Source organism: Maniola jurtina, chromosome 13 (assembly GCF_905333055.1).
Source record: "Maniola jurtina chromosome 13, ilManJurt1.1, whole genome shotgun sequence".
Lineage (NCBI taxonomy): Eukaryota > Metazoa > Arthropoda > Insecta > Lepidoptera > Nymphalidae > Maniola > Maniola jurtina.
In genome coordinates this window covers 8,801,545-8,827,322 of record NC_060041.1, presented here as the reverse complement: position 1 = coordinate 8,827,322, position 25,778 = coordinate 8,801,545, and the positions used below count along the sequence as shown (strand labels likewise).

The 25,778-nt window shown below is 36.8% G+C and overlaps 2 long non-coding RNA genes across 2 annotated transcripts in view; both read left to right on the top strand.

The window, feature by feature from the left end:
- Nucleotides 1–1,725: 1,725 nt before the first annotated feature.
- LOC123870840 overlaps nucleotides 1,726–25,778 on the top strand; it is a 30,495-nt gene continuing 6,442 nt past the window's right edge. Inside the window, exons 1-2 of the long non-coding RNA XR_006797162.1 lie at nucleotides 1,726–1,741; nucleotides 3,432–3,437. This is a non-coding gene — a long non-coding RNA (uncharacterized LOC123870840). The remainder of the gene's footprint in view (nucleotides 1,742–3,431; nucleotides 3,438–25,778) is intronic.
- LOC123870839 lies at nucleotides 6,334–24,477 on the top strand. The gene is made up of 3 exons (XR_006797161.1): nucleotides 6,334–6,345; nucleotides 10,163–10,166; nucleotides 24,380–24,477. It is a non-coding gene; the product is annotated as an uncharacterized LOC123870839 (long non-coding RNA).

The window sequence follows — 25,778 nt, the reverse complement described above, 5'->3', positions numbered from 1 at the left end:
ACGGAAACGTGACTCGCCTACTGTGCCGTGAATCTTAGGCGATTGCTTCAGTCGCTCGGTTCAGTGTTAACAATAACATCCTATTATTTTAATAAAGATGTGAAGTTTCAGAATCCAGATGCTTGTGACTTCAGAGATTTTACAAAACAATTTCGCTTGACTGTTGGACCTAGGGCAAAGTACAGAAGGCGGTACGTTTGAGACGGCATACATTGTGATAAGGTTCTCTGAAACCCTAGCCACGGGCGGTTTGGGCCTTACCCCGCTGCTAGGTCAACAGTCCAGGGGGGGGGGGGGGGTTCAGGCCCTGCATGGCAATGGGGGGGGGGGGGGGGGGGGGTTGTAAATCAAAACAAAGTCAAAATAATTTATCCAAAGGAGGTACTATTGTACGCCTTTTAATCGTCTGAATTGTTAGATGATAGGATGATGTAAGATGATATAGTTGTGATAATTAATTACGTTAACTTAAAACTACGAGGGTTCCAAACGCGCCCAACTCATTAAATACGTTTTCATGAAGTCACATGAACATACTCATACCTATATTTTGACCCCCCTTAGATAAGCTGATTCTCCTTATCAGTACCACTGAAGCCAGTACAAATTCTAAAACATTTAAACATTTTAAAAATAATTAAGGTAAGTACTTTTAATATAAAGTTTAAATTTCCCGAAATAATAAATGCAAAAAAAAAAAACATCCCCAATGAAGCTATTTGATCTCAACTCTTTATCAATTCCCGTTGGAGCTGCAGTGTAACGATGGTTATTAAAGTTAAATATTCAACGATTGAAATCCATTCAACCAGCTTTATTGGAATGTAAATTTTGCTGCGTTTTTATAATTAAAAGTGAGCTGGCTAGGATTGTTTCAGGAGTTACTTTACAACGCTTTAATATCACAATGCGAGCACTTTATTGGTGTCAGAGAGGATATTGAATTTGTACGGGTTAATGCCTTTGAATATTTATCTGCTATACTTTTGCACTTTTAATAATTACAATTAAGAGGAGTTTATTCGTAGCGCGCTCCATACTCTCTCATCACATCAAACCAGTCGCAGGGAGCTGCTGTATTCAGGCGGCACAAGATCGTGGTATGGGTTCGAACCGCCGACCTTTTAGAATTCAGTCGGCTCCTCAGCCTGTTGAGCGATTGAGGCTTAAGGCTTATTTAGTAAATCAATGCGAGCACTTTATTGGTGTCAGAGAGGATATTGCATTTGTACGGGTTAATGCCTTTGAATATTTATCTGCTATACTTTTGCACTTTGCTTTGCAATTCTAATAATTACAATTAAGAGGAGTTTATTCGTAGCGCGCTCCATACTCTCTCATCACATCAACCAGTCGCAGGGAGCTGCTGTATTCAGGCGGCACAAGATCGTGGTATGTGAGAGACCTACAAGAGACCTATGTCCAGCGGTGGACACCTATCAGTTGATAATGATGATGATGACGAAGCCGAGGTGAGCAGCTAGTAATAAAAAAAAATTTGTCACACCTTACAACATCACGTTCGTGCCTTTCACCCCAACCCGCTTCAATAGTGGTAAAAAAATCTTTTCAAAATATAAAACCATTTCCACTCACGAATAGATTGGAATAGCAGTTTTATTTCTGAAGCCTTCTACCACAAAGCGCTAAAAATAAAACTACATTCATTTGAAATAGATTCTATTGAACTGAAGAGTTAGTACAAGATTTTGCATCTTACCAACTTTGATAGAATTCGAGTGTCGAAACACTTTAACGTAACGAGTTAAAATGGATCAATAAATCCTTTTTTTTAAAATAAAGTTGATTAAGGATTTGTTAGGTTGCGAAGCACCAATCCTAAGAATCTAAGATTATTATATTATTAATATGCTATACATTGAATTATTATATGCTAATCTATAAGACCGACGATTTTTGTGTCGCAAGGTGTTTACTTGGGTCGTTGGCTGCAAATTTATAGATGAACTTTAAAACGAGATATTTAGGTCCATTTTACTTTGACACAAAAGTATTTCGACGCTCGAATTCTATCAAAGTTGGCGACATGTAGAATCACATACTAACCCTACTATTCAAGATTTATGGAGCGATAATAAAGGCTTGCGCACACAAAGCTCAATGTGAAAGTGAGTGTACAGATTTACTATATTTTACAATAAACTGTATGAAGTAGGCACTCACACTATAAGAGCACGATGGGTGTGCAATGACAGCATAGTGGCTCCTGCGCGTTTTGCAGTGAGAACACTTACTAAGATTTCTTACTGTTCTTCGTTCTATGCATGTCGAATGTAAAGATCACCAGCCCATTTAAAATGAAACTTTTTTTTTGTATAAAATACAAACCAAGTGAAAAAAAATTGTTGCAACTACAAGAGTTACGGAGGTCAATGGTCTTTATGGTTTAAAGACTGAGTTGCGCTGCGTGAAACGGCGCGGCGCGACGCGATATGGCAAACACCTATAGTTTATACGAAATCGTATAAAGCAAAGCGCATTTGAGCGATGCGGCGCGACAAAATGTGGTGGTATATGAGTTTGTATAAAGAGAGATGCTACCTGCCGCATCGCATATCGTCGCGCAGCGCAACGCAAATGCGTTTTGGACTTTTAGACGCGTAAGATCACGTTTTCTAGGGGTCACTTAGTAAAGTTTACGTTGCGCGTAATTCTGCATTCGCGCACAGTATGTATTCAAAACGCAAGTGCCATACATCTTGTTATAATCCATTGAAACAGATTGCAACGAGAGCAATCGATTGATTTGCTACGAATAGCCATATCTGGTGATTAGTTATTGCTATATGCAGCTGTTTATTGGTGTATCCATTACCAACAGAGCTTTATTTGATCATGAAATATATGCAAGTACTTAATTGTAACGCATTGACTGGTCAAAATTTATGTACTTCTTGATTTTTGAAATTTCCCCCTCAACCTAGTTATCTGGTAGAGATCGCTTCAAAGCGCTAAGGCCGCTAATTTGTAGTTCTATTTTTTGCTAAGCACTTTAATGATTTTTTTAATATAATGGTATACAGTGAAGAATATTGCGTTAATTCAAATTTTGTAAATACAAGTTTCAAGGTCTGCAGGATATTTGTAGTTTTAATGTAACACAGGCTCAAAAATTTACATGTAGGGATAAATATTTAAGATCATGTGACTAAACTACATTTTTACAGAAATCTTGTACGCAGATATTGATATCAATTTCTAAAATGTATCTACAAAATTTCAATAAAGATTGAATAGTTTAGTCAAACTACTTTTGTATGAAGTGCGCTAGGGAAACTTATCCAATAAGTCCAGAGTTTTAGAACCGACTAGGCTCATGTCATTTCATCTGTCACAGACCTTGTTACTTAACCTAATTGGAGCATACAGCCTCTACATGTATACACCAATATAGGTTAGTAGGTTATAAGGTTAATGTTACGCCTCGGCCGAAAATATTTGAGCGATAAAACGTTTACGATCAAAACTTCTCTATATTACCTATATACTTATGTGAGAAGAGAGCTCTGAGAATAAGCCTAGCTATGCCAACTTCACATTTCATCGGGTTGGCTGGAACAGGACTTCGAGTTGGTCCAGAATTCACTGCGTTAAAGGGACTCGGTGCGGAACGGACGTGCGTTGATTTATTATTATTTGAAATTAAAATAATATGTATTGGTGCTACCTAGTGATTTTTATTTCTTTGTTTCACCCCTGATCTGATCAGGTTTTTCTTAAATATAGTCTACAGAAGCAAATGTTTACCTACTACACGAAAGGTACCCTAGGTATTACAACTATAAAATAAAAATTTGCTACGATCACATTTTGATGACTCTACGTGCTTGATTTCAAAAATAACCCTTCACAACGAGATAAATTAATCTCAATAGAGATTGTGATTCCCAATCTTAACACGTTAATTTATAGTGGGTGGTTAATTTATACATACCCACAATAATCTTAAAACTAGTAGTTTTAATTAAATCCAGCTTCAGGATAATGTGTTTACCTAGGCTTAAGCAAAATTACTGTTTATGTTTTAAATGAAGGCAACTTGAGGGTACTTTAGGCTTAAGGTTAATCCAAAAGAAAATTAGCTAATCATTTTGTCTTCAGTATAATATGGAAGAGGCATTAGGTATGTGATAGTACGATGTGTGTATGATGGTATGTAGGTAACAGAGTGAATGAATGAATTATATAATGTACAATACCTACCTACTAAACTTACGTAAACTTTTTCTCTATGTTATAAATTCCAAAATCTTTATCAAACAAAAGCACTTCGACTTATTTTTCCCAGTTTCCTGGGATATTAAGTATGATAGAAGGTACAAAGCAGCGTGTTAATTATTCATTAGTTTAGCACATTCATTTCATGTTTTTATTGTACTAAATATAAAGCTACAATTGTTTCAATAAATATAATAATATTATTTTAAAGGAACCGGAATAAAAAAAACCATTCGTATCGACTAATCTGCTGGCTAAGCAAAGTTTAACCTTTTATTCAAGTTGGGTATCATTGTAGGTACCCTTTTTGACGGTTAATCAAAATCAACTGTGATGAATAATTACAAAAACTTAAAAATAAGCTGCGAGGGTTCCAAACACGCCGCGGCGGATTACTAAAAAACTGCACAATTACAACCTCAATCTCAACCTGTAACAATCTCAACTGTTGTGATTGGCTGAATTTATGTCAATTTTGCTGCAGCAATGCATTTTAGCCAATAGCGAGAAGATATCGGCCAAGCAGAGGTAATTGCGTCATTACAGCTGTCATTTTACCGTAATTTAGCCTCAAAGTCCTCATCGTCTACTGATTTTCGGGCTAACACTTATAATATCACAGTTTCTATCTTAAGTTTTCGTCTGGTCATGACTTATAAGAAATGAGAGAGAATATTACATAGGCACATTACGGCAACAAGGCATACGCTGTTACACAAATGCAGAGTCTCATTCCCTAACACGTAAAGCCGCTTACGAGAGATTTGGCTGTGAGTGTTCCTTATAACACCATTGTTCCCTTAGGCAAAACCAAATAAATGTACACATGAAAATATTATTCACTAAATATGTAAGTACATAAGCCTGAAAAACAGCGTGAGGCAGACCCGGTCCATCAGAAACTGCACTGCATGCGTAAGTATAACTCGGTCGCTCTAAGTTTGCATCTCGCTGGAATGCGGCGCCTCTCCCACTTCCCCGCTCACCTCCCCGCGGTCGTCTTGTCGCGTCAGTACGGTTCGCATACCGTACAGCGTCAGTGTGACGTAATCGACGCGAGGTGCAAACTAGCTTGACCGAGTTTTACATGTTTACATTTTGTAAAACAAGTGTAAATTAAAAATTTATAACACCCCCCGACAAGGTGAAAGTTACAGTAACTAGAAAAGAGCTGATAACTTTTAAACGGCTGAACCGATTTTCTTGGATTATAGCTAAGAACAGTCTCGATAAAGCCACCTTTCAAACAAAAAGAAAACTAAATTAAAATTGGTTCATTAGTCAAAGGAGCTACAATGCCACAGACAGATACACAAATACACACGTCAAACTTCTAACACCCCTCTTTTTGGGTCGGGGGTTAACAAGGAACTATAAAAGAGTGGGTGGCGAAGCAATGGCAATGGGCAGGGCACATAGTTCGAAAAACCGGAACACGTTGGGGTCCCAACGTGCTGGAATAGCGACCTCGCACCAAAAAGTGCATCGTTGGAAGACCCTCCACTAGGTGAATGGACGACATCAGGCGAGTCGCAGGGAGACGCTGAATTCAGGCGGCGCAAGACCGTGGCGTGCGAACTAGGTATGTCCGCAGTGGAAGTCTATTGGTTGATAATGATGATGATAATAGAGCATTTCGTTTTGTGGGGCGTGTCGCGATCGGTACCTGACTGCAGAAGTGCAGCTAACGCAAAAAATCACGTTGATGCGTAACTGATCTGTGAACTGCAAATTATTTGAATCAAAAGGAACAATGCAACCTCATCACAAAAAAGCGATCTCTTTCGAGTAACCGGCTTTTAATTTTATGCACAGGAAAGATTAAATTGAATCGGTCATTTCAAAAATCACATAAGTCAAATTTTTCTGAAACATGCTTTGAATGCTTCATCAAAGATAGATGTAAAAACCTGAATAAAAACCATGTAAGTCAGTATATTCCTTATAAAGTTCGAACACTATATTCAGCCCAAAAGTCCTTCGAAATTCGTTTACTTTTGAACGAAACCGTTTTTATTGAGTAATTAAAAAAATATAATGCGGTTTTTAAATTACCGATTTTTATAGAACGATTATATTATTTGAATTTATAAATTATAATCGAATGTGAAAAGGAACTATTTTTACCATTTTGGTACGGAGCCCTGAAAACGACTAATATAACAAATAGAACAAAATATAAATAGTTTTTTTTTTAATAACTTCTTTTGGATCGTCAAAAATTAATCTATATAAGTTTATGGTGATACCAACGAACTAAGTGATAGGTAAACGACCTGATAAATTGCTGTAAGTATAGATTTAAGTAAGTATAGATTTTAAGTACTTGAGTCATACAAAATAAGGAATAACTAATGCAGTATTATTAGATAAGAGATAAAAGATTTTTTATTTCTATCGAAATTTGCTGATTGGTAATTTTGAACAACGCTAGAGAGCCAAATGAAAACAATGAACGCAAGCTGCTTGAGCAAATATCTTTGGAAAAAGCTGATTCAACATTTGAGATCGAACGCCCAAGCCCACAGACTCAGTCGACTGTAAACCACTTTTGCGACTGATTTTATATAGCTTACTTGTCACTCTTAATACCTTCTACGTCAGTGTACTTTATCACTTGTTACTTTCGAACTCTTTTTAAAAATTTGCTTAGTTGTAAACTTTCTAGAGCTTTATCTGCTAGTTGACACGCCTCAGCTTCAATGGGGTGGAATTTCCTACTTATTACGGCTCGCTGACAGAAAGACGGACGGATGAACAGCGGAGGCTTAGTGATAGGGTTTCGTTGGCACCATTCAGGTACGGAACACTGAAAATTCATTGCCCCTTTACCCATTCCATTCAGCAGAAGTGGATGCTCACTGCGGTATTGCCTTAATAAATTCCCCAGCATGAAATTGTGATTAATGTGAGGAAACTTTATAGTAATAAGAAATTAGACACTAAATATCTTGAGGTTTTAAAATTTTAGTCTTCATAAATAACTAAAATTACAAGGATGAGGGATATTCGTTATAAAGCACGTTCCACTCTTAAAGCAGTTAAAGCATGAAAAGCAATGGAAATAAAGACTACGTTCAACGGATTTAAAGCTGATTAAAACCGGCAGCGACCAGTTTATTGTTTTTCATTTCTCATTTAGAGTCCCATTTCGTTTCTAATTTTCTTTGCGTTTATAATTTAACCAAGATCTACCGAGTGGGACTTGCAAAAACGAATGACCTAAACTAAGCTAAGGTACCTATTAAGTTTCACTCGACACCGCCTTTGGTCACTTGCGTTAAGTATTTTATAATAATCTTAAAAATAATGATATTATACTCGTTGAATTGTATATTTTAGTCGCATTATATGTACAAGAACAATGATATAAGACGACTCTGACATCTTAGTCAAAATTTGCGTAAGCGGCTTTACGTGTAAGAGAGTGGTGGCATTACGTAATGCTATTGTCTCCATGTTATGACTCAGAGGCCTTTAATGCTGACTCAGAAAATAGACATAAGTATATGGAAACTCCTTTTTCTAACCCCTAATATAACTAACTAGGTAGCTTTTACAACTTTCGAAGGGATCTCTGATTTTTTGAAAATAAAACATTATAGCCTATGTTAAAATAATAAATAATAAAGCTTTCTACTGGTGAAAGAAATTCAGTAGTTCCGGAGATTACTCCCTACAAACAAACTTCCAAACTTTATCTCTTTATAATATTAGCATAGATTTCGTGCAAGTGCAACCTTTCTTCGCACAAATAAAGATTAAATATATTATACTAGCTGATACCCGCGTCCTCATCCAGGTCGATTTAAGTTTCAAAAATTTGTAGGAACTCTTTGATTTTCCGGGATAAAAAGTAGTCTTTGTCACTCTCCAGATTTTCAACTATACCCATGCATTTAATCACACCGATCCGTTGTTCGACGTGATTGAAGGACATACCAACAACCCTATAGACCAATAATTTAATTAATCATTCATGCACAACATTACTCTGCAAAGTGCAGATCTATAATTTTGTCGCGACAATCCATTGCTACTATGAACCGAATGCTTGATTTGCTATAATCCGCCAAACCAAAGAAATCTGTATAGTGCAATCTTGAGTGCAACATGCAGCATGCGACATGCACCGCCCGCCCTCCCACTGATAAACACGCAGGAAAAGCCAGCCAGCAAGCATGCACCACCACCACGCAGCACCACAAAAATCCCAACACCATTCGACGCACGTTTCGCCCAGACTGATGTACTAGTGATGGGTAGTGATGTACAAAACTTTAATGTTAATGGCCGTGAATTGTGAACTATAATGTACAAGTAAATTGAAAAGCGAAGCATTCTGTTTGTTCATTTTCTTTGGCTTCACAATTTTTTTTTACAGAAAACAGAGAACCGTATATTTCAATGAAGCCGGTTGAATAAATTCCAATCGCTCAGCACTTAGCTTTGAAAGCGGTCAATATGCGTATATTGCGGTACTACGCTGCAATTAGTAAATAGTTTCTATTTATGTCACATGTCATTTTATTGATTATATGCTTAGGTTAAGCGTAGATTAAAGCTATGATTAACTTCAGTATAATAGTACGGTTGAAGTGGCTCGTTGATTATACCTTTTGTTCGTAACAACCGGACTGTTAAACAGTGATCCAGGCTAGTAATATCTATGTTACTAGATCGCTCATAAGTATCGAGATAAGTACCTACGGTTATAATGAACTATTCTGGGATAAAAAATAGCCCCACGAGCTATCTCTGTACTTCATTTCATCAAAATTGGTTAAACGGATGAATCGTGAAAAGTTAGCTGACAAAGAGACAGCCAGACATAATTTTTGATTTATAATATTAGTACAAATATTATAATTATTTATTACATCTAAATTTTCGAAAAACCATTGAAAGAAAACGTGTAGGTACACATGTTATTCAGCATTAAAAATTTAAATAAATTCCGTGTAGGTTATAAAATTTTCTGCGAAATGAACAGACGTTTTGTCAGAAATATTCCCAAGATTGATGAAAATTTAAAAGTATTTCGAAGTAAAATCTTAAAATTCCAACACCGTAAATCGTAACTAAATATTAATATTTAAATAATTTATCACTTAAATGAAATTAGGCTGATGCTCTTTCACCTCGGTAACGAATTACAAAATGATTCGGAATATTTTACGCTAAAATTTAATAATAAACAACACTTCAATAAACAAAGTCATAAATCAGACGTGGCTTACGAAGTTACAAAGGTTCGGACTTTGGTCCCATCTAAATTGTTGCTGAGAGAATTTTCAAAATTGGTGACTGCGTAAACTTAGTTTGCATTTATGTAATAAGCCCTTATTATTTATTACGAAGCGAGCCTAGTGGTAAAGCCTATTCCGTTGTCCCGTACTAAGTACATTTTTATCTCGAAAAAATCAAAGAGTTTCCATAGGACACTCAAACCGCCACGTGGGCTGCTGACCGCCCATGTAAATTCGAGTGCTGCGAGTCAATATTGATTTTTTAGGGTTCCGTACCTCATAAGGAAAACGAAACCCTTATAGGATCATTTTGTTGCCTGTCTGTCTGTCCGTCCGTCGTGTCTGTCAATAAAACTTATAGGGTACTTCCGTTGACTAGGTCTAATCATGAAATTAGGCAGATAAGTAGGTCTTATAGCACAAGTAAAGGAGTAAATCCAAAAACTGTGAATTTGTGATTAGGTACATAACAGAAAAAAAAATTAAAATATGTTTCAATTTTCAAAGCAAGATAAACCAAATCTCTTTCATATGATACGTACCCTACGTATCATATGAAAGAGTTTTATACTCTATCTGTATATTCTAAAACAGATTTTTATTTATTTTTATGCATAATAGTTTTCATTTATCGTGCAAAATGACGGAAAAATACCCGAGTACGGAACACTCAGTGCGGTAGTCTGACTCGCACTTGGCCGGTTTTTAAATTTTAACTGCCGTGCCGCCCACATGGCGTGTTGCACTAGAAAAATCTTAAATAAGTATGGCGGTGAGAGTGTTAAAAACCTAAATCCACGGCAAAGTTATCGTGGGCAAAAGTTAGTAGAAAAAAAAAATTACTTAAGAAAATTCTGAAAATCTACGTTACATATTTCTAGACCAGTGATTACTCTAATTGGAGACATCGGTTCATGTCTCATTAATTGTAAAGTTATCAGCAAAGTACTGTCAAGGTAAGTACCTTCCGGCATAACATCTTGTCCAATTAGATATACCTATTACCTATCTATTAAAGGCATTGTTTGCCAACATACTTTACCTAGGTACGTCTATTTTCAGCTCAACACATTCTATTGTAGCTTTCAAGCTACATGGCGGCTATGATTTAACCATCATGATATCTAGTGGTTAAGATATCTGTCTCCTATTCAGATGGTCGGAGGTCCGATCCCGGACCTCTAAATATTCGGAGTTAGATATCTACGTTTAAGAGCTCGTTGACACAGGCCACGTAAGCGTTGCGTAAGCAGACGTGGCGCATACCATTGCGTTGCTATGTATGGAACTGTATAAAACATGGCATACCGCTTGCGTGGCGTGAACGTTCACGTAGACGTAATGCGTGCAGTTACGTCTGTGGGTTCACGCGCGTCACTACGCACGTGTCACGTGTACGGGCTGCATACGCAATTGGTGTGAATCGGCTATTAAGGTATTAGAAATACATACTTATCGGTGAAGGAAACCTGCATACCTGAGAGTTCTTCTTAATGTTCTTAAAAGTGTGTGAAGTCTGCCAATCTGCATTTGACCAGCGTGGTGGACTGTGGCCAAGCTCTTCTCTGGCTGGTGCTCAGTAGTGAGCCGGCGAATGGGTTATTGATGATGATGACTTAACGATCCAAACCACAAGTGTTCTCTTCATGGCAACTGACAAAATATTGGCGGTTTTTCCTTAAGGGGCAAGCGACGGGTCTGCCCGTGTTTTGTGAGTTATAGTCGATACTAGAGCTAATTGGTTGCATTGGGAATAAAACTAAAAAAAATTTAAAGTAAGTCCAGATAAAATATATTCCTTTTCACGCGATCGAAAACAAATATTACCGAAAACGCCGCGTCACCGGGATTGTTTACAGTCGAGAGAGCCCCGGGATTGGGCTTTGGGTCCCGGAGTTTCGTGACGATATTTACGCTGGCTGTTTGCGTTACTTTGTTATCGCTTGACGTTCCACTTGTCTCTTGGCATAGAAAACGCTGCATCACTGGTGTTATTTACAACTGAAAAACGGAATTAGGTTTTAGGATCGCCTTGAAGAATGCTTTTGTGTGGACACTGTCCCGATTACAGAATTTAGAATAGCTATAGAAGTGGTAAAGGAGCGTAAGAGGAAATCTATAAATGTCGCGTCTCACTGCGTATCCATAATTTCATACTTTTTATTTTAATATTATAAATGCGAAAGTGTGTCTGTCTGTCCGTCTGCTACGTTTTCACGGCCTAACTGCAGAACCGATTTTAATTAAATTTGGTACAGGGGTAGCTTACGCCTTGGAAATTGACTTCGGCATTTTTTTATCCCGGAAAAGCAAAGAGTTCCCACGGGATATTTTAAAAACCCAAATTTCACGCGGACAAAGTCACGGACATCATCTAGTAATAAATAAATTATTTGCTATCTTTTCACGGCCCATCTTTTTAACCATTTTTGAGTAAAGGTACCTACAGAAATTTTATGTTTTATAATGGAAACCTTAGCGTGAAAACAGAATATAATAATATTATGTAGGTAAATATTTTGCAAATTGTGAAATCGACTCCCTTCTGCGGTGTCAATATGGGATTATTCAAGGGGTGGACTAACAAAATCCTTAAAGGCCAGCAACGCATTGGCGGTTCCTCTGGTGCTGCAACTGTTCATAGAAGCGTTAATCACTTAACATCAGGTGACCCACCTGCTCGTTTGCTCGCTATTTATGTTTAAAAAAATATATAACTATAGATACCTTCAAACTATTGCAATCTCTTAAAGCGAGGAAGGAAGCAGGAAACAAATTGGAGCGCCACAGCGATGTCCGAGTAGAGTGCAAACAAGAAGCAGCTACGGCAGAAATACGAGAAATATTATTGGAATTTCAGTTCAAACAACATCAAAGAGAAAATATATCTGCAAAATTCGGTATTTTTGGCAAAAATATTTATTAATCTGACGTAAAATTCAAACCGCAGGGTAACCTGGTGTATACCCCCCTCAGTAAAAAGTATCTTAAGCAATTCCACCCAGGCTGGCTTCCAGCGAACTAGGTCCATTAGTTCGATGTTACAGTTAAAGAGACAAAGTTTAAGGACATATTATATACATATGTAACTTTATGTGTGTCGTTCCGCTTTCGCTGTAACGCATCCAACGTATCTAACAAGCGGAACGCAAATCTGAACTTACTCGTATACCTATAGACCAATGGCCGTTAGATCGATGCTCATTACTATATCCATTTGTCTCTAGGCGAAAGAATAAAAATATGTCTTCAGAGTTTTTTACCCGGTGTAACAAACTCTTTGAAGACATTTTATTCCTCCAGATCCAAATAGATCCAGATCTTACCACCTGATGGGACGAAAATCTGACACTCCCGGAAAGAGGGTAGGGCCGACGGCTTTACGTACTCTCCGAGGCACGGAAGTGCAACATCGCCAACTTCCTAATTAGTATTTTCTGTTAAGAAGTTATCTGTTCCTACTAGCCTCGTAGGTGCAGATAATTTCTTAACTGAAAATCCAATGACTGAATATTTTTTTTTAACCCGACTGAGGCGACCCGGAAATCGAAACCATGACCTCGTAATCTCCAGTCGAACATTCTAACCACTAGACTTACGAGAAAGTTATATAAGTATCAGTACCTAAAAGGAAGAAGGGATAATAAAGCAACGCTCTACTTAACTATCCTCAAGAATTCCCATCCCAAGGATTTAACGCCGGGATACAATGTCGGTTCCCACGGGACTATTCACTGCAAATAGCCACACAGATTGTTTCCATCGCGGCTTGTTCCTATCTATAATATTATTTTCCCTTGGTGTTATCGATTTCCAATACTAATAGACTGTGTGCATAGTATGAGATTTTACATCTCACCAACTTTGATAGAATTCGAGCTTCGAAATACAATAACGTCAGAGTTTTGACGACCGCCCATAAAAGTAAAAAGGCTAATGTTTGCTTTAACCACATCAAGATGTAACAAGGTACTTCAGTGTAAAAACTTGACTTTTAGGTGTTATTTTTTTTAAAAAATACCCGGACAGCAAAGAATAATTAAAATATAAGCTTCCACGTAAAAACTTGGCCAGCGTAGCCTTTTACAGCTGTACTTTTTTCATATGTAAAAAGTGTTACAGTTTTATTGCGATTGTCCGCTGCAGTTCACAAGGGTCGGTTTGCACTACTTATGAAAACTGTTTGTTTGCGTTAGCGAGTCAACATGAACTAGCAGTTAGCAAATAAACGAACGCTGTTGATTTGTGCGCTACCGCTGCACGCTGGCGCACTCTAAACTGTTGCAAGTTGCGTCGACTATGAACACTATGCAATAAATCGCACCCACTAACTCAACTTGTCTAGTTCTCTACAAACAGAGAGCCTCAATAGCTCAACGGTTATAGGAGCGGACTGAAATACGAAAGGTCGGCAGTGCGAACGCCACCCGTTGCACTATCACTGTCGTAGCTATCTACTCCTAACACAATTTGTACGCTAAGTTGCAGGGGATAGGGGAATAATAAACATGGCTAATATTTTTTTTTAATTATATGATCGGCAGCTCCCGTGTTAATGGCGGTATCTTCGTCAGATGCTCCATACAAACGTAGTTTTTATGTGAGAACTCTTGGATTTTCTGGAAAGAAAATGTATTTATAATTCAAAGTAAATATAAGTATAGTGCGCGACAGGTTGAGATGGCCACCGGGGTGGGGACGCTCCGCACACCCAAACAGACCCTGGCATGTTCCTAGCATCTTTGAATTGGTACCTACCCACAAAACAATTTTTTTGAACCAGAAGATTCAGACTATTTAGGGGCGACTGCAGGGGGTGCGAAAGGAAACAGCATTTATTTATATTTATTTATGGCGGAGGCTTCCAAAGCTAATTGTGATGCGTGTCCGTGCCCAGCGTGTAAATAGAAAAGAAAAAAAAATCGCTTACTAAATTCACAGATGTGACGTCATATAGATATTTGACATACTTTTTTAGTTAAATCGATTATTTAAAATGGTTAGAAAACTTAAAACTAACAGTGAACCTGAACGTGGATTTCACGAATTTCGGAAGACCCTCTATTTAATAGGTCCTAAGAAATAATTTATTTTTGACATAGACATCATCCCAATTCAGCTGCGTCCGGTGTCATTTTCCGCGGCGACTGCGGGAACGCTAAGCAGGCACACCTAGCATTGCGGCCTGACTATGCCTGCATAACACCTGTAATAATATTATTAAGTATTATAATGAAGCAATAATAAACCATACCATTCTGTTTACGATCCGCTCCAAATTAAACAGCTTATCCATTTAGATTAGGGTACTAAAATTTGATTACTTTGAATTGTTATTTGTTTTCATTCCCGTATTCCTAAACCAATTTCAACATTCTATTGGGCATTTTTATATAAGTCGCGCCACAGGCAATAAAAAAATTATCTAAGGGGTTCTAAGCGAATCTCAAGTAAAAATTACGTATCTACCTACTACTAGCTAGCTAGCTATTCGTACCTACGTAACTTTTACTTGAAATTCGCTTGATGACGTTTTAGCCCTTGTATTTCCATGTGGAACTTAGGGCTACAGCAATTGTTTTCCATATCCCTCTGTCTTTGGCTACTTGAGATGGTTCCACGAGAATCCCACTCTCTTAAAATCTGCCTCTCTTCCTTATCCAGATGTTAATGGGTTGACTAGGTATCCTTCCTCTCTTCGCAAAATATGGCCGACCCATCGCCATCGCCTCAAATAATATATTTTCTTAGATTTCGCTAGGTAACTAAATTTATAAAATTCGTTTCGCCCAGTGGAAACATTTTTATAGGTAGGTAAGTAACCTCGCTTTGACTTACCAGATTAAAGAAAAAGCGAAGGAATTATTCATTTTACTTGTTTTCATATTTTTATTTAATTTTCATTAGGTTGCCGTCTACTCCATTAACCTTGAGTCAATTGAAAAGCTTTGTAGCAAGAAATAAATTAGTAATCTTGATTTCACTCGAAGCAACTTTGAGGATTCTTACCTTCTTGTAATAATTTATAATCTTTTTAATTTGCCTAAAAAGTTAATAGGGTTTTAGACGCAAGCTAGGTGTTTACGTTCGGTTTTTAACCCCCGACCCAAAAAGAGGGGTGTTATAAGTTTGACGTGTGTATCTGTGTATCTGTCTGTGGCATCGTAGCTCCTAAACTAATGAACCGATTTTAATTTAGTTTTTTTTGTTTGAAAGGTTGCTTGATCGAGTGTTCTTAAATCGGTTCAGCCGTTTGAAAGTTATTATCAGCTCTTTTCTAATTACTGTAACCTTCACTTGTCGGGGGTGTTATAATTTTTTAATTTACACTTGTTTATCAGTAGTGCAGAAGAAACTGATAATTTTAACTTTTTATATTTACTATAGTTAAATCTCATGAAAGTGCCTAATATTATAGGAAACAGATCGCCTTAAATAAAGAAAAAATATTCGGCGGTAGATAAAGAAGGTCATAAAACCTGCAGACTTCATACACAAGTTTCGAGATTCTAAAATACCTAAGACAAATAGTGTTTTAGTGCCTTATGTTTACAATGGTTTACAATGTCCATTGTGCTTTTCCTAAGAGAGATAATACCACTTACCTTGCTAGGGCACTGCACCTTTAACTTTCAAGCTGAGGTTAGAAATAATAATAAATGGTAAACTAGCCTGACCCTCTTCGGTTCGTTCGGGGTGAAAGCTTTCTTAGTAAGGGGTCAACGGTTAACATAATGCTATAAAGAAAACCTCGTCTCAAAATCAAACTCTATCAAACCCAAACTCTAATAGGTCGATATGTCAGTCAGTCAGTTTATCCTTTGAAACTAGGTATTTTTATTAGTATAGGTAAGTCACTAACGAAGCTTTTACACCATGGTAAGCGCATTATTACCTACTACATATAATTATTCTGTACCAACTGATGCTCGCGACTTCCAAGTTAAAGTCAAAGTCATTTATTCAACACTTTTTGATTGTAAATGTTGAAAAATATGTAAGACTAGCCGATGCCCGCGACTTCGCCCGCGTGGATTTAGGTTTTTTGAAATCCCGTGGGAACTCTTTGATTTTCCGGGATAAAAAGTAGCCTATGTGCTAATCCAGGATATTATCTATCTCCATTCCAAATTTCAACCAAATCCGTCCAGTAGTTTTTGCGTGAAGGAGTAACAAACATACACACACACACACACACACACACACACACACACACACACACACACATTTTAGGTAGGTAATGGTGATAATTAATTACGTAAACTAAAACTAAAGCTACTAGGGTTCCAAATGTGCCTCGTTCGCGTGGTTATAAGTAGGTTTACTAAAATATCTGGGAGCATTTATTTTCCGGTATAAAAGGTAGCCTTTTTGCTCTCTTGGTGTCTATACTTATTTGTGTGCCAAACATCAAGAAACGAACAAACGAACATAGGTACTCGCGCATTTACAATATGAATAGTTATATCAAACGAATTGATTTTGTTTTGCAACATTACGATAATTGAAAATATAGGTACGTCATAATTTTCTTTCGTTCTTACTTTTTCAATAGCGCAGCTTTCAGAGCTTTTCTCAGTTGTTTTGCTAAAACTTATTTTAACTTAACTGCAATAAGCTTATTTATGGCTCACATTAAACTTTAAGTAAATTAGCTTTTACTTGGCTCTTTTACTTTTTCAATTCATTTCTAACTAACTGGCTCATTACGGCGAGGTTTATCTACATTCTACAGAAAGGCATTAAAATTCTCAAAATGCACGCTAACCACTAAATTTTTCCTCTTGGTAACTTTTTGCTAATCACTAATGCAGCAGTACAAATGTTTACAAACACGTAGAGGATCTTAATTTGCTTTTGGCATTTAAAAACAAGGTACTAAGTTTATTTTATAATTGAGTAGATCCGATTTATTGAGCACTTTCAATCACAATCAGAACAGCCCAAATAGTCAAGGGCTTGAAACCTGAAAGGTCTACAGTTCAAACCCATATTGTTATATTTACTCCTAGCGGAAGCTTTTAGCATTATATTACTATCATCGGACATTAATTATATGTACATTGTATATAGGTATAACATGACCAATTTTTTTTAAAATCCTATTATTCTATCAATAGTTTTATGTTAGGCCTGTCATTTTAGTTTCGTTTAGAGATGGTATACAACATAATTAGCAACAGTAGGTAAGTGGCTGGCTTACCATTTTAGTAAAGTGAGCCTGATTGAAGACATCAGATTTTAAATACTTACTGTTTCTAACAACACTCATCAGTCGTACAGTCCTGTCCCAAAACAATACAACAAATACAACCTTAGTGTGTTTCCGGTGTGTCATAAACGAGACTTGTTAATAATAATTATTTATTTATGATGATAGTAAAAAATAAAAGAAACCGGCTAAGTAAAACTCAAAACGTATGATATCGAAAATGGTACAAATAGCATTGAATTCTTATTTACAAATCCAGTTCAAAGGTAAGCAAGTGTTCACTCGTGCAGTTCTCCCACTGAGTAAGTACTGCAACATTGTCACGTAGAATATTGCACTTACAATAACAACATTCTGAGGGTATATTCCGTTGCTAGAGTGTAGTTCAAACTGACGGACCGAGAGATCTATTAGAAGCATATTTTGAATCTAAATATATTCGTATAATATCGGGGCATACTTTAACATAAATAGAAATAAAAAATATACTAAGACATACCTATGTACAAGAAGTTTATGAACATAGAAAAAATATTTAACAAAAAATACAAGTGTAAATTAAAAATTTATAACACCCCCGACAAGTGAAGGTTACAGTAAGAACTAGAAAAGAGCTGATAACTTTCAAACGGCTGAACCGATTTTCTTGGATTATAGGTAAGAACACTCTCGATCAAGCCACCTTTCCAACAAAAAAAACTAAATTAAAATCGGTTCATTAGTTTAGGAGCTACCATGCCACAGACAGATACACAGATACACACGTCAAACTTATAACACCCCTCTTTTTGGGTTGGGGGTTAAAAATAGGTACCAACTAAACAACCTGTAAAAATTAAAAATATCAAAATAGGAAAAGTAGGTTACACACAAGCATGCATAGATTGCTAAAATCATAATCCACCCGCATACTCGGATAAAAGCTGCACGAAATAATAATAGGTACTTACTCGTGTTACTGAATTAAATGACTGTATGGATCGGCTATTCTGACCAAAATCGTGTTTCACGATACTGTCAAAATTAGTATGACACTGAACAATGGACATCAATCCATACTCAATACTTAATAATTAAGTCTTATTAATGTTAAAGTGTCTATTTGTCTGCTCGCTTTTAACGGCCCAACAGTTCAGAGTTTAATATTGTGTTTATCTTTTACACAGAAGTAACAAGTGTAAATTAAAAATGTATTACAGCCCCGACAAGTGAAGGTTACAGTAACTAGAAAACAGCTAATAACTTTCAAACGGCTGAACCGATTTTCTTGGATTATAGGTAAGAACACTCTCGATCAAGCCACCTTTCAAACAAAAAAACTAAATTAAAATCGGTTTAGTAGTTAAGGAGCTACGATGCCACAGACAGATACACAGATACACACGTCAAACTTATAACACCCCTCTTTTTGGATGAGTTAAGAGGAGCGCCTTATTATAACTGATTTTGATAAAATTTGGTACAGAGTTAGCCTACATCCCGGCGCCACAGGCTACTTTTTATCCCGGAAAATCAAAGAGTTTCCACAGGATTTTTAAGTAACCTAAATCCATGTGGACGAAGTCGTGGGCATCATCTAGTTTGTAATAAACGAATTGCAGTTTACAAAATTTTTTGCTTGGAATGGCCCGTCTAGTGCACAGTACTTACTACATAAAAGTCGTTGACTCGTATTGAGGACTTGACAACTTGTCTCGCTTGCATGGAGCCACTCTGACGTTCCGCCACTTGGTTCAGGAAACTCTCTCACCCTTGGGAATAAGAAATTGAGACAAAAATGATGCTAGATAAATTCTGTTTTTAGGCTTCCGTACCTTAAAAGGAAAAACGGAACCCTCATAGGATCACTTTGTTGACTGTTTACCCGTCTGTCCGTCTATCGTGTCTGTCAAGAAAACGTATAGGGTATTTCTCGTTGACCTACAATCATGTTTGGCATGAAATTAGGTCTTATAACACAAGTAAAGGAAAAAATACCTAATTTAGAATTCAGAGTCTGCTTTTTAATCCAACATGGTGTGAGAAGCGACGCGATAATGGTTTGTTTGGCTTTCGGTGTAAGTGAAGAATTACAGCATTTTAAAATAAAAATCCACTTACGGTTAAAAATGGTAAACGGATGAACCTCCAAATGAAAATGGTTGTGTATTTTTTTAGGTAAGCGCCTAACAAAAGATAGCTAATGATAGTACCTATGCATCCTAACCTTAATTATCATCATCATCAACGCATTACCGGCTCATTACTGAGTACAGGTCTACTCTCAGAATGCGAAGGATCTGGTCAATAGCCCACCACGCTGGCCAAGTGCGGTTTGGCTGACTTTATACACTATTGAGAACATAATGGAGAACTCTCAAGCATGCAGGTTTCCTCACGATGTTTTCCTTCACCGTTAAAGTAACACAAATATAATATTTAACTAGCTGATGCCCGCGACTTCGCCCGCGTGGATTAAGGTTTTTCGAAATCCCGTGGGAACTCTTTGATTTTCTGGGATAAAAAGTAGCCTATGTGCTAATCCAGGATATTATCTATCTTTATTCCAAAAAGTCCAGTAGTTTTTGCGTGAAGGAGTAACAAACATACACACACACACACACATACAAACTTTCGCCTTTATAATATTAGTGTGATTGCTCAAAACGCACATAGCTCCGAAAAGTAAGAGGTGTGTGCCCGTAATTTAAGAGCCCCCGAATAGGAGGAGGTCGTACAAGTTTATACAAAAGTGTTAGGTGCTTTATTGGGGATACACAGACATACGACTCTACCATACCTACGCCAGTTTTGTATAAGTGCGCCTAATGCATCCAAAAATGACTTTAAATTTTAAACCTATTTCTTTACAAATACAAATAAAATTAAATTGCTACAACTTACTAGACCATTATATTATTTATTTCCCACTTCCAGCTAAAACTACTCTCACTCAAATTGGAGAGAGCTAAAAACATTTTTCATTCCCGCTCATATCACATGTCTGCACTTTAATTAGAAAGTCATGCTGACCCAATTTACTTTTTTGATGTCTGTGAATTAGTGCTTTTTTGTTTCATAATTTTCACTTTACTCTAAGCATCACATTTCTTCGCTACTCTGTGATTTAAAGAGGATATTAACCTACGATACTACATGCTGTTTCTCTGGAATTTATAAAAGTGATAGTAAAGTAAACTTACTGTACTGTCGCAGGTCGATGCCGCGACTCTTCCTGTATGACCAAGTCTTTACATGCTTAATAGCATTGATATGATAGGTCGAATCTATAAAAGGTTTTACTTTACCTTCTTGCGTTTCTTTGAAAACGATAATATTTAGAGTACATTTGCTTAAAGCCTTACTAATTGTTTTACTTCGGTTAAAGGATATTTAAGATGGCAAGGGAAGACAGACGCCGGAAAATTCCACGCCTTTTCAGTGCGTATAAATTAGAAACGAGAAAACGAAGAGCTTCGTGCGCCCGTTTGTGGAATGTCAATTAGGTAGGTAAGAGTACATTTTTTTAAGCTAAAGAACCCTTACGTCTTTCTTTATATATTTTCCTTATCTTATTAAAATTTTCAGGAAACACGTATTTCCGCATTGAAATACAAGCTCGTGAATATAGAAGGCAAGGCTTAGTTACCGACCCACCAAACCCAAAACCAATGTTGAAAAAAACAGCTTTAGATAGAGAAGCTTTTCGGATGATGATCGCCAAATTTTGTTTCAAAGAAAGCACAAGGAGAAATATAGAACGTGAACAGTGCACTAATTATTGTAAAAGTGGCGCTTCTATAAAAATACCTGCATTTGCAAAGTTGCAGTTGACTTATAAGTAGGTAACTACGGTAAATGAAAAACACAAAACATAACTTTTTATGGTTCTAATTAAGCTAAGATTATCTACATTAATCAATTAAATAATTAAAGAGCTTTCTAAGATTGGATGTCTAAGATGGGGTGAGTAATCTTTGGAGCTAATGATTCGATTCCAAAAATTCTTTCACTAATAAAGAGCTAACTTAAAAGCTAGTTTATAATAATTTCTTATCTAAGTGTCTTATTTCTAGAATTATTAAAATTTTCCGTGAATAATCATCATCATCATCAGCCTGTGAACATCCATTGTTGGACAGGCCTTCCCTAAAAAGCGCCACCACACCCGGTCCTCAGCCTTCTTCATCCAGCCAGTCCCGCCAGCCCACACTACGCTTGCTTATACGCAGTCTCCACTCAAGGACTTTCCGGCTCCAATGGCTATCGCCTCTACGATAGGCATGGCCTGCCCACTGCCACTTCAGCTTGCTAATAGTTTAGGCTATACTTATTAGCGAACTTGGTTTTCCTGCGGATGTCCTCATCGTTGGATCTTATCCCTCAGGGAAACTCCTAACATAGTCCTCTCCATAGCTTGCTGAGCAACTTTGAATTTGAAAAAAAAAACAATAATATATACGAACGCAAATACAAACACCCCGATATCACGAGAGGCTGTTTGCACAATTTATGAAAACAGAATGAAGTGTTTGTGAGTCAATATTCGAATACGGCGCAAACAAATAGTTGAACATTGCCGATTCATGTGGCGAAGTCGGCGGTGTTTCACCGAAATCTTGCATCATGAAATATTTATTCGGACGACCTCTTTACCTGTAAAAATAGAAGGGAACATAATAAATACTATTTACATACATTAAGGCTACATTTCCACTGAATCAGATCGAAGCAAAGACGTATGTTGAGAGACGTGCTAATATTTATTATCACGCAATCTAATAAATACATATACCTACTATTCTATTGAAAATGATAATTTTATTACTACTCTATAATCTTTGTTGGTCGAAAACACATGTCTCCACTCCACTCCGCTCCGCTTCAGTGAAAACGCACCTTAAAATTGATGTGTCAGAGTGGGAGGTGAGAACGTTGATCCAAGTTGGTAACTAGATAACCCATCTAGTTACCATCTTGGGGTCAACTTTGCTTAACCAACGAATATATGACGAGGTCCGAATTGAAACTTAAGTGAGTCATCTGATATGCCTGTGTCTTCTCATAAATTAATATTAAATTTGTAATATAAAAGCTCTGAAAACTACATACTAAAAATGGCTGAAACTTGTCAAAACCACATTACGAGCATTACGAGTCTGTTATTTCTAAAAAACAAACTGCGAGAGCTTGCTCTAATGTCACGCTTTTATTCATATTTCATGTTCACTGGAAATAAAGGAAACCTTATCTTTTCTATTATTTTTTATTCAGTTGGTAGGTACCTGCGTAGATAAAATTTCAAATTCTATTATTTCCAGACTCATTTTTAACGAAAGTCGGACATTTTATACTGACTACTGACCATAATTTTATCAAAGTCGGGTGAGTAGGTACTCCTGAGTAAAAGTAGAGGTAACGTTGGCAGAATTAAAAGTTCTGCACTCTCTCACTCTGCATCGTTTAATTCCATGCCGGGGTTCCCAAAAGTTTAAAAACGTGGCTTATGGAAATCCCTTCAAGAGAACAAGTACTTTCACTGTTTTCTTGTAGGGACTATTGGCTGACGATGATGATAAGGGTAATAATTACGTTAAAAGTTAAAAAAAATATAGGCTCTACCTACAATCAGTAAGGCAAAGTTTGTACGGTTCCATTTCAAATCGTACCAACAACGTTTAAAAGTTTTCCTATTTTATTTCATTCTTAAAAAAATATTTTCAAACTAGATGATGCGTTGACTTCATCCGCGTGGATTAAGATTTTTGAAAATTCCCGTGGGAACTCTTTGATTTTCCGGGATAAAAAGTTGCATAATCAATATCCGTTATACCGAATTTCATCAAAACCCATTGAACTGTTAGGCCGTGAAAAGCTAGCAGACAGACAGGCACACTTTCACATTTGTAATAATATCAGTATGTATATGGATAAATTCGCTTTATATTACCAGTTTTCAGTACTAACAACTGACGCTATATCTATATTATCTCCACCCAGGTGTCATAAAAAGTCCATGATTTTTAAAAAACCGGCCAAGTGCGAGTTAGACTCGCGCACTGAGGGTTCCGTACTCGGGTATTTTTCCAACATTTTGCACGATAAATCAAAAACTATTATACTTAGAAACGAAAATGAAATCTTTTTTAGAATGTACAGGTAAAGCCCTTTCATATGACGATACCCCACTTGGTATAGTTATCTTACTTTGAAAATTAATTAATTTACATGTTTTAATTTTTTTTATAATGATGTAATCACAAATTCGCGGTTTTCAGATTTATTCCTGTACTTGTGCTATAAGACCTACCTACCTGCCTTTCATAATTCTAGGCCAACGGGAAGACGTACCCCATAGGTTTCTTGACAGACACGACGGACAGACGGACAGACAGACAGACAGACAACGAAGTGATCCTATAAGGGTTCCGTTTTTCCTTTTGAGGTACGGAACCCTAAAAACTAACACAAACTACACGGTGACTTTGGTTTAAATGACGTGCCATGGGCGTGCCACATTACAATTTGCGTGTTCATTACGCCAGTAAATTGACACCATGACACAAAGCGATAACACTTGACGTTGCAACTAATTGAAACTGCCGACATTGCATCGTGAAAATTGCTGTATGGCGTATGCTCAAACATTCATCAGCGGCATGCTGATTGCAATTGGTACCGTGTTAGATTATTGCTAGAGGGGCATGTGGCCTAGTTGTGGCAACGCAATATTAATCGATTGCGATTGTTAAGCAACGTTGACTCATGTCGGTGACTGGATGGGTGACCGACTTTGGATATCCGTATTTGGCCTTTTGTTTTCCTTGGAGAGCCTGATATGCCATCAGCACAGGTTTACTTTACTAACAATAAACAACTAATACTGCTAATGACTTATAAACTTTTTAGTGGATTTCAATGATAGGTATTTATACCTACCATTTGTGTAGGATATTTTACAAGGATGGTTTCTATGAATAACACATTCATGTTTAGTCTACAGAATAGGTAAGCCCACCCTTAGAAACTAGTGCACTATAAATAAAATTCGCGTAGGAGTCTATGATCTAGGATTTCCTTAGCCAAGATAAAGGTTGGTATTGAAACATAGTTTCCAGCTAGATACAGAAAGCAAGCAAATTATATAAAGTATGTGTAATCAAAGACCAGCGGATTATGTTGACAACAAGCTTGTTCATTATTCTTAGCAAATTGTACCGATTTTATAGTCAGTTTTCTTTTCAAGTTAGCTTAGTATATGTTTATTGTTTATGCCTACCATCTTATCTGGATATAAGTTACAATGCTATCTTAAATGAAAACGGGCTCTGTACCATTAAAGCCCACCCTTACAAAGTGTACTCTAGTGTACTGTAAAAAAAAAATCGCATAGGAGTCGATTCGTACAACCTACGGCTATGTACTTAGTCACAGGTTATAATAATTTTAATAATAATAATAATTTATTGATACTTATACATACATGGGTTACATAGCAAGATTGAGATTCCTAACTTCTGCACTAGGAAATACCTGTATTACAGAAGGTAGGAGTACAAAGTTTAAAGTTTTCTTAATAAATTTCTAATATTCAAACTAGGCTAAAATTATAGATGACTGTGTATATTGTGTGTTTGAGTGTGTGTGCACTTGTGTTTGTTTGTGTGGGTGTGTGCGTATAGGTTAGTATTCAAACAGATACAGAAAGCAAGCAAATCATATTATTATGTGTAATTAAAGACCAGCGGATTGCAGCGAGCGTGTTCATTACTGCAGCAAATTGCTCCGATTTATGTCGGAACGAGCGTGACACCGATTAAATTGAAACTGCCGAGATCGTGAAAGCTGCGCGTTGCGTGGTGGTCGAAAGTGTCACGCTGAAAAAATGCTTTTTAATAGGGCCATTGTCGTAACACGTAACTATATAATATTTTCTCTGTATTGTTGTAGCCCGATGAAGGTTTCTGACGATTTTTTATATATATTTTTTAACCCCCAACCCAAAAAGAGGGGTGTTATAAGTTTGACGTGTGTATCTGTCTGTGGCATGGTAGCTCCTAAACGAATGGACCGATTTTAATTTAGTTTTTTTTTTTTTT